The 8,608-nt window shown below is 43.5% G+C and overlaps 1 pseudogene; it reads right to left on the bottom strand.

Annotated features, from left to right (window-relative positions):
• Positions 1-441: 441 nt before the first annotated feature.
• LOC101696872 (ribosomal biogenesis factor pseudogene) lies at positions 442-857 on the bottom strand (annotated as a pseudogene).
• Positions 858-8,608: the final 7,751 nt, after the last annotated feature.

The raw sequence follows: 8,608 nt of genomic DNA, 5'->3' as shown, positions 1-8,608 counted from the left end.
GGGTTTTGGGATGAGCATTACGTTCCTTCTGTGACTCCACAGGTGACTGGCCACTTCCCATGCTTTCCTGATGCCCCATGGTCCTCCTGGACTTCTGTGCCCCTGCCTTCTTTATGTCTTTGTGTGCGTTTCCACCCAGCAGCTACAAAACATGTCACTCTGTTACTCAGAACTCTGCAGTGGACCCTCTCAGCAATAAAAACAAAACCTAAATTTATCATGACCTATAGGCTTTATATGATCTTCTTTCCACAGAGTCTTCATACCTCCTCTCCTGCCTCTCTCCCTACTCCAGATATACAGGTCTCTCTGCTGTCCTGGAGTACATCATGCACCCTCCTACCTCAGGGCCTTTGCATCTGTTGCAGCCTTTCACAGTGGGGAATTCTCTCTCTTTTTTTTTTTTAAGGTTGTATAAAATACTTATTTTATTGAGTTTTTTGGGGGAATTTGATACATCTCCATTGTATTACAATTGAGCCACTAATCTTGTAGCTTCATCAACATTAACTGGTTCATTTTCATGCTGCTGCTGATTCAGCTCTTTCTCCAGTGGTTCAAGAGTAAGCCTTCTTGAGAAATTTGCAAGTTCCTTCTGAATGTTTACAAAAGCATTATTCACTCTATGAATTTTTTCATCATTTACAATGTTTATCTTTTTAAGATTAGTGGTGACTGGTTTTGCTTTGTTTTTGGGCTTAAAGTTCTTTTGGCTGGCTATGTGAAATACATTCCTGGACTTCTGCCCTCTTAATTTGTTCTTGGCCATTGTCTTTGATATCCGCGTGATGCTGCTCAAGGTCCAGGTAATGCCATCTGCACGCACAGGGTCCAGGAAGTTTGGCATTCTCTTGACAGCTATAGGCAAGCTTCTCTCCCTTCGTGTGTTGAGGTCTCTGCTCAGGTGTCACCTCCTCAGACAGGCCTTCCCTTCACACCTGCTTCAGTACAGCCCCTCACCTCCAGTCTTTTTCTTTATTTCAAGACTCACCACATCCTGATACATATTTACTTGGCTTTTATCTGTCTCCTCTACTGGAATGCAAGCTCCAGGACAGCACAGGTTTTGTCCAGCTCTTCACCCCTCTGTCTCCAGTGCTTAGAAGAAAGCTGAAGACTTTATGTGTAAGTTCTTCTCACATGAATAAATCAATCAATGTGATCTCACTTCTATGTCCCTCTTAGCTTGGAGGCCCTGCCTTTAGGCAAGATTTGGCCTATCCCTAACTCTCTTGAGGTGTGGCCCACTCCAGAGGGCACACCGAGGTTTGAGCCTTCCAGTTGAACTAGATTCTTACCTTCATTTTTCTAGATTCCATACCTCTGGTGTCATGGCTGGAGAAGCAGCAGGGTCACTAGAAAGAACAGGATCACCAGCTGGGTCAGAAAGTGTGCTGGCTTTGGAGTAGATGGAGAGCAGTGCAAATCTCAGCTCTGCCACTTACTAGCTCTCTCTCGTGTAAAATGGTGTCAGTAACACCAACCGCACAGGCCGGCGAGGATGGAGATCATGAGTGTGCAGGGCAAAGAGAGCATTTTGGACCTGGTGGCGGTTACCACTGCTACTGTTGTAGTTGTCATGAAGCTAACTTTCCATCCCCTGGGAAGAGCCTTGGGTGGGGAGAGACTGGACCAGGGGTGTGGAGCACAGTGAAGGGACAGGTGATTCGAGAGATGCATCTCTGTGGGTTTTCACTGAGCGCCCATCAGCTCCCACCTTGAGGCCTGGCTCCCTGCTCTGTCTCTGAGCTGCTGACTTATGATTTTGATTGTCCATTTCACATTAAGTCCCAAGGTGTGAGCGTCACTTTTGCAGCTTTGGCCTGTGGGATTTTCTTTCCCATGCTGGTCCAAACACTTGTCTTTCTTCCATAAGCTTGTCATCGCTAAACCTGAGGTGGCCGCCTGCCTGTGGGGTCACTGCTGGTGACACGGGGCCTTGGTCTAACCCAAGATTTTCTCTCCCTTCTTGTGCACCTTTGGGTTTCTGCAGTGCTCCCTGTACTCCCCTTCCACTAAGTTAGAGCTTTTCATGGTCCTCTTTCTGGCTTCCTGCTCTTTTTCTTTCCAGCATCTTCCCCAACTAGTTACTGTCTCTTTACTTCTGCTATTTCTTGTTTAATGCTGCTCTCCTCTATGAAGGGAGGAAATAAAATGTTCCCCAACTTTCTTAAGTTCTGGTTGGGACAGATTCTTGTGACCAAAGACAGATTAGCAAGAGAAAAGTAAGTTTATTAATGTGTGCAACATACACGCCATAGGAAAAACCTCAGTAAAAAGCAACTCAAAGGCAGGGATGGGAGTCTGGCTTAGATATCATTCAACAAAGAATAATACATTTTAGAAAAGCGACAAGACAAAGAAAGGCATTCCTGAGCTGCCAAGGTGGGAAAAGTATGGGAGATGAACTCACGGAGTAAAGTCTTTCCTGGATACCTCTGTTAAAATTTGTAAAGGAGAATTTGTATCTCGTCTTTAGGGGAGAAAAAAAACAAGGAGAAAGAAATCTTTGTGTTTGTAAATCTTTGTCCTGCTTTTAGGCAAGCAGGGAGGGCATCTTCACTATCTTCAGCTTAAGACTCCTTTAAATTTTGGGGAGAAATGCTTGGGTTTCCTTCACCTACAAGCCACAAGCTGGCTGAGAGCAGAAAGTCTAGGTTTTTCTCCATCACTGGACCCTTGATGCCCAGTGCACACTGCCTGGGCACGGTAAGAATTTTCTGAGTACTGAGCAAACTGAGGACGAAATGACAGAATTTCCCTTCTCTGACCCACAATTTCCTTCTCAGGAAAATACATTCTTTCCCACAAGGGCCTCCTGTGAAACAGTCCACACCAGGAGTTCTGTGAATGAATGTCTGCTCTCCAGGGTCCCTCTTCTCCTGGGCTTGCTCTGGGCCAGCAGAGCTGGGGAACAGGACTGGTGGCTCTGAGCAGCAGTGACGTCAAAACATGCAAAACTGAACCCAAGTCATTGGCTCCCAACTGTGCACTATCCTGGGTTTACTGAGCAGCTGCTAGATGCTGGGAACCCACAGCCGAAAATCCAGGAAAACTTGCACTTCGCAGAGTGGTCAGTCTATGGGAAGAGAAACTATGTAAAATGTTACAAATACCTAATCACAGGACTGCAGGCGTTGGGGACCCTGCCAAGAATTCTGGGAGCAGGTGACAAGGGGATTGGCAGGCCTTCCTTCTGTCACCTGGAATTATCCTGGGGAAATGGTGAAGGTCTCCAAATGCTCTTGGCTCAGAGTCCAGGAGCGCCCGTGACCAGCACTCCTTCAGTGGACACAGCTCAGAAGCTATGGTACTTGCTTTTGAGCTAAATAACAGCAGACAAGCTTACAGAGGTCTGCAGGGACTGACTTTGGGCCCTTCCTACGCAGGTCACCAGGATACTCAGCCCTCTTGTCTCTGACTTGTATTCCCTGCTCCTGACATTTGCGATTCTGTTTATTTTATCACTTTATTAACCGGGCCTTTGCTGTGAGCTTCTCCAAATCCTTGGTGGAACCCAGTCGAGAGTAAATATGTGAATGCTGACAAATTTAAGTATTTCTTATGACAGCTTCCATCATGTCTCAGGGTGTGACATCCCATATTGACAGCTTCTGCTATGGGAAGCAGAAATGCTGTTTCCCTGCTCTCCAGCTGTTTCTTTCCAGCTTCCAAGTTGCTACAGACTCACTCAGGGATATGGGATTTGAACCACACCACATGTTTCCCATTTCTTGTCCATTATGAACATAAGGCCATCAGCAGGCAACCAAGCCTTTAGCACAAGTTTTGGAGGACATTTCAAACATAAAACATTACCAGATATTAGTGGTGAGGTGCTGGAGTCAGAACATGAACCCAAATTTGCCTGACCCCACGGCACTCCCCTTAACTTATCTATCCCCTTAACTTAACTATTACACTGGAGCCTCAGGGCCTTTGTACCCCTGAGCCTCAGTTTCTCCATCCATAAGTGGAAAGGACTAGAGGAGATAATGCTTACAGTTCTGGTGCTAAATTTCTTGCTTCCATAATTCTCAGTGGAGACCGCAGATTCTGAGCCACCTCCACAGCAAGGGGGTTCCTTTGAGCATTCAGAAAAGGGACCCACTTACATCCCTGGATGAGACACCAAATTGGGTAGACAGTGGCTGGTAGGTTGGCCTAAGATAAAGGTCTAGATTTAGCAGGTGAGGCTTGGGGGTGTGCTTCCATGAAGGCCCCAGCCTTGGAGTACACTGAGGTGGGGCAACTGGGGCCATCTGGTACCTATCATGAGAAGTCACAAGCAGAAGGCAGGAAGCCAGCAACAGTATCCTCTGTAGATCTAGAGCCCCCTTTTTAGACCTGCTGTCTGTAGAGGACATGCTTGTGTGTGTGTGTGTGTGTGTGTGTGTGTGTGTGTGTGTGTACCCTCAGCTGGGCCAGGACACCTGCTGTGTACCTGAGGCTTTCTACACCCCCTCTTATGTTTGCCCCTGTCTTCACCCCTGGCAGGTGGAAAGTTGCTCATCCCCAAATCCAGCCACTCCTTAGCCTCCTCTCTTAACCTTACTCAGCCCCTGTTTTATCTCGTATCTGGCATTTTAGCAAGCTCTCCACTAGGCATCTGCTGCAGTCCCTGAAGATCATGGTAGATAGGATATCTTCCTACAGTCAAGATCAGACTGTACATCTCATCCTTCCACTGAACCCCTGGGTGGCTTTCTGTCGCCCTCTTTCCTTGGCCTACAGAGACTCACATGCTTTCCTCTATGGCCACTGGCTTCCTCGCTATCTGGGAATACACAAGCTCATCACAACAAAGGGCTTATCATTCAACCTTCTCTGTGCTGGGGAAGCTCAGAATATCACTTTCCTGGGTTCACTGTTTTATCTTTCTCGCCTCAGCTTAAATGTCACTGCCCAGGGAGGCTCTGTAAAGGAGTCCATCTCTCAGCCCCTGAGCTCTTAGCTCATCTTGCTGTTTCCCCTTTGGGCTCTATGCCAAGTGAGGGGTTCATAGCAGTGAGTAGGACGCAGTCTCGTCCTCAGGCCCTCATGGACTCTATTGAGCAGGAGAAAGGGTAGGAATGATATTAGTCACACCACACAAAAAAGCACCTGATTGTGCCCATGAGAAGCAAGTGGGTCATTGTGGAAACATATACTGGGAACTTGGCCTACTGTGGGGGGTGAGGAGGATGTCTCTGTTTTTTTGTCTAAGAATTAGCATAAAATGTTAAATGGTAGGACTTCTGTTTCCTCAAAGATGAAGCACCCTCAGTCCTTGCGGGCCATCCCTATTACCATAAAAACCACAGACATGATGCAAAAACAAGTAGACCTACTTTGTGCAGAGGACGTGTGTGTGTGTGTGTGTGTGTGTGTGTGTGTGTAAGTAATACAGACAGAAGGTAGATTGCTTAGGGATTGCAGGACTTGTGTGACATGGCAGTGGGTTTCTCAAGTTTCCTTCTTGTCCCCCATATATGTGGGACAGAGTGCAGCTAAGTTCTCCAATCTAGAACTGCCAGCAGACTCAGACTAGTAAAGCATCAAAAAACAGACAAACAAACAAACACCCCCAAAACCAAAAACCCAAAGCCCCAAACCAAAAAAACCCCCTTGGGCCTAGGAAAGCATAGCCTAATAACTGTGCATTTTTAGCAGGGTGGGGCAGCAGGGTGATCTTCCTCCCCACCCCACCTCTGCCCCATGTAAGCATACAGGCATGGGTGCTCAGACTCTCTTGCCAGGGTAGCACCTGTCAGTGGCTTCAGCACGAGCTGAGCCCCAATCTCACCCTCTCCTGGTGGCAATGGGACCTAATATGGGGATGTACGGCCGGGGTATTTACAGGGCTATTTACATTTGATACCTCCAGTCCCCATCCAGCTGGTAATCATCAGTGGGTCCAGAGAGAAACTATCTCTCCCTCAACCTGGCATCAATGAAACAGAATGAGGTGGAGGGAAGCAGGCTGGCTGGTGCTCTGTTCCCTGTTTTTGTTCTCTTGGAGAGCTAAGCTTCTACCTATACCCTTCAGGAGCAAAAGGGTATGAATCAGTCCTCACTTCCTCCATCCCTGGGTGAGTAGGACACAGTGAGATGCTGAGCTAAACCCCTGTATTCAGAGGCAGCAAGAGGGTGAAATTGGAGTCCCATCATTGCAGGTAGACTGGAGGGAGCTGAACACATCCATCCATCTGGCTTTCTTGCTACAACTGGTGGTGCAAAAAGAAGATAAGATTCAGAGTCTTATAATGTTCACAATGTTCAATAAAAAGATTCAGTTATAATATCATCCCAACAATAGGAAAATCACAACTTGAACAAGAAAAGATAATCAACAGATGCCAACACCAAATTAAATGGTGGAATGAATCTGACAAGGACTTTCAAGCAGGCAACATAAAAATGATTCAATAAGCAATTATGACTTCTTTTGAAATAAATGGAAAATAAAACATCTCAGCAAATAAATGAAAGCTATTAAAAAGAATAAGAAGGAAATTATAGTATTGAAACACACAATGACCAAAATAAAAATTCAACATGTGGCTCAATAGTGAAGAGGATGAGATAGAATTAGTGAGGTTTGAGAGAGATTTCTAGAATTTACTCATTCTGAATAGTAGAGAGAAAATATATTGGAAAAACAAACAACATCAGAGTTTCAGAGACCAGTGGAATAAAAGTAAAAGAGCTAATAGTCATATCATTGGAGCCTCAGAAGGAGAGGAGAGAGAGACTGAAAATATTATTTGAAAAAATAATAGAGAAACAGTCCCCCAATTTAGTGAAAGACATACATCTACAGATACAGATTCAAGAAGATGAACAACCTCAAACAGCATAAACTCAGAGAAATTCATGTCATCTTAATTAAACATCTTAATTAAACTTCTAAAAACCAAAAATGACAACACTTGGAAAAAAAACATTACTCATAAGATTGTGACAGTTAAGCTTGATTGTGTCAACTTGATTGCCTTTGGGAGTGCCTAGGGGATTACTACAGCACACTTCTGGGTGTGTCCACATGGATCATAGAGGCATAACCTTGGTATTTCTATCTGGTCCCTCACTCCTTTCTCTCTGACATTTTCCCCCTGCTCTGTTTCCTGGCTGTCATGAACTGAGCATGTTTGCTCTACCATGCCCTTTTGCCATATTTCTGCCTTAGAGCCTGTCAGTTATGGACTGAATCCCTTAAAATTGTGAGCCAAATTAAACTTCTCCTCCTTTAAGTTGTGGGTGTTGGGTATTGTGTCCCAGTAATGGGGGAAGCTTACTAATATAAAGGTACAGCAATGTGAATGATAGCAAATATATCTTTTGAAACTAAGGAAGCTCAAATTAAGTGGTACAACAGTTTTCAAGTAAAAAAAAAAAGCAAAGAACTGTAAACTACAAATTCTGTATCCTGTAGAAATAACCTTTAAGAATTAAGGGGAGCCTGGTATAGTGGTACATGTCTGTAATCCCAGCACCTGGGAGGCTGATGGAGTAGGTTTGGGGCCAACCTGAGCTAAATAGTGAGAACCTGTCTCAAAAAAATAAAATTAAGGGGAAAATGATGACATTCTGAGATGGAGAAAAGCTAAGGACAATTTTTTTTTTTTTTTAGGTTTTCAGTGTTATTTTTGAGCAGAACATAGAATCAGCTAACATGAAAATAAAACATTTGAAATTATACAGCCTGATAAAGGGGAAAACAATAAATAAAAAATGTCTCCATTGTATCTGTAGTGCAAGAAATGTTGAATGACATTCTGTACAGAAGGGCAAAAGATTTAAGCTAAGGACTCTCATCAGATAATGTAAGTCAGAAGAGCAAAGGGGTAAAAAGAGCAGAGTAGGACAATTTTTTTTACTAGCAAATCTATCCTTAAGTAAAGGGTAAAGAAAGTTTTCTAAACTAGAAAGAAATGATGGCACAAGAAGTTTGGGACTCCAGAAAAGAATGAATATGATCAGGATGGGTAGAGTTAAAAGCACTAGACTGTTCTTGTTCTCATGTGTTTCTTAAATAATATTTGATGGTTGAAGCAAAAGCAGAAAGCTATCTAATGTGGCACTCAATGTACACAAAAGAAATTGTTAGGACAATTATAAAGTGTAGAAGATAAAGGGACCTAAATAGAAGTAAGAAGACTAGCTTCACTCACAGTTATGTATGTATGTATGTTGAAATACTTAGAGAAAACACTAAAAGAACTATACACATTATGTTCTCAAAAACATTACACAGAAATCAGTGTGGAATCCTAAAAGATATTTAGATAAGAAAAGAGATGCAGAGAAATGAGAAGCAAAATAAATTCAGAAAACAAAAAATTAAACAGTAGATTTAAGTTCTAACATATCAGCAGTTAAATATAATTTGTCTAAATGCATCAACTAAAAGATAGAAATTGGCAGTGTGGACAAAAAAAATTCTCCAAACCCACACAATCTAACAATGTGCTGCATACAAGTAACTCATTTCAAATACAACAAAGACAGATTGAGATTTAAAAAGTGGGGAAAGACAAATCTGAAAATGCTAATGGAAAAGCAAGAGTGCCTATGTTAGCATCAGATGAAACAGATACTAGAGAGAAATAAGGACATCACATAATAA

The sequence above is a fragment of the Heterocephalus glaber genome, unplaced genomic scaffold, assembly GCF_053883595.1.
Source record: "Heterocephalus glaber isolate CG9 unplaced genomic scaffold, H.glaber_assembly_v1.0 deba00001452, whole genome shotgun sequence".
Classification (NCBI taxonomy): domain Eukaryota; kingdom Metazoa; phylum Chordata; class Mammalia; order Rodentia; family Bathyergidae; genus Heterocephalus; species Heterocephalus glaber.
The sequence above is the reverse complement of the archived record's forward strand: the minus strand, read 5'-3'. Positions and strand labels throughout refer to the sequence as shown.